We start from the raw sequence: 1,500 nt of genomic DNA on the forward strand, positions 1-1,500 counted from the left end.
TAGATAAACACCGTAACAATAGTAATCGATAGATTGAAGATTGATCTTTGTGGGATTGATATTCTTTTATATTACTTTGACGTTATTCGTGCACTTGCAAATTCACCGATCAAGTTTTTGGCGCCGTTGTCGGGGACCAATTTCGTCAAATTTCGTACCCTGTTGTTACACCGTCTAGACTAAGGCATTATTAGCCGGTAAATGCAAAGAACCTGTAGTATCGGAAATTTAGTAGATCCTTTAGCGGAACCCGAACATTATACTCGTACACGCCTCTTACTCATCCGAATTAAGAAAGCTATGGCCGAGAATCGCGATAGGAGACCTCTTAAGGAATTCGCCCAACCCTCTGATGAGGAACCTAGTTCGAGTATAGTAAACCCCCTTATTCCTACTAACAATTCGAACTAAAACCGTCTTTGTTGCAATTAGTGCAACAAAACCAATACGTGGGTCTCGCTACCGAGAACCCGAATCAACATTTAAAAGTTTTTATCCAACTAGCCGACACCTTTAAATCTAACGGCGCTTCACCCGATGCGATTCGTTTAAGATTATTTCCTTTTACCCTCAGGGATAGAGCATGTTCATGGCTAGATTCACTTCCAGCTAATTCAATAACTACCTGGGAAGACCTTAGGAGAGTATTCCTTGCTAGATATTTCCCCCTAGTAAGACTGCTGTTCTTCGAAACCAAATAACTAGATTTGCTCAAAACCAAGGAGAATCGCTTTTCGAAGCTTGGGAGAGATATAAAGAGCTATTAAGAGTCTGTCCACACCATGGCCTAGAACAATGGCTGATCGTTCATACCTTCTACAATGGACTCCATTATAACACTGAGATGAGCATCGATGCTACCGCAGGTGGCACGCTGATGAACAAACCTTATCCAGAAGCTTGTGACCGAATTGAGGATATGTCCCAAAACCATTACCAATGGGGAACTGAATGAGCATCAATAGAGAAAAAGGAGACCCAAGGTGGAATACATGAGGTAAGCTCTCTAGACATGATGCAGGCAAAAATGGGCGCTTTAGCCCTTAGGATTGAACATATGTCTACAAACACTAACACCGTAGCAGTAGTCCACACAGAGTGCGAACTCTATGGATCTAAAGGACACGAATCAGCAGAGTGTAACCTTTTGAACGAATTGAGTACCGACCAAGTGAATTACGCCCAAGGTAACCCATTTTCAAACACTTACAACCCTGGATGGAAGAATCATCCGAATTTCTCCTATAAAAACCAGAACCCTATCCAAAATCATGCACCTCAGAGACCGCAAGGTTATCAAGCCCAAAAACCAAACCAACCTATGCAAGTTGTGCCCCAGAAGTCTAACCTTGAAAAGATCATGAAGAGCTTTATATCGGGCCAGACTCTGCAAAATAAAGAATTCCTAAACCAGAACATTCACGTAAACGAACTTATAACGCAATTAGGAACCAAGGTTGATCATATAATCACTCACAACAAGATGCTTAAAACCCAGAT

At 41.7% G+C, this 1,500-nt stretch overlaps 1 non-coding gene across 1 annotated transcript; it reads right to left on the bottom strand.

Annotated features, from left to right (window-relative positions):
• Positions 1-682: 682 nt before the first annotated feature.
• Positions 683-789, bottom strand: LOC127108797 (small nucleolar RNA R71). Its single transcript, XR_007796308.1, has one exon. It is a non-coding gene; the product is annotated as a small nucleolar RNA R71 (small nucleolar RNA).
• Between the last annotated feature and the right edge of the window lie 711 nt (positions 790-1,500).

This window comes from Lathyrus oleraceus, chromosome 7, assembly GCF_024323335.1.
Source record: "Lathyrus oleraceus cultivar Zhongwan6 chromosome 7, CAAS_Psat_ZW6_1.0, whole genome shotgun sequence".
Taxonomy (NCBI): domain Eukaryota; kingdom Viridiplantae; phylum Streptophyta; class Magnoliopsida; order Fabales; family Fabaceae; genus Lathyrus; species Lathyrus oleraceus.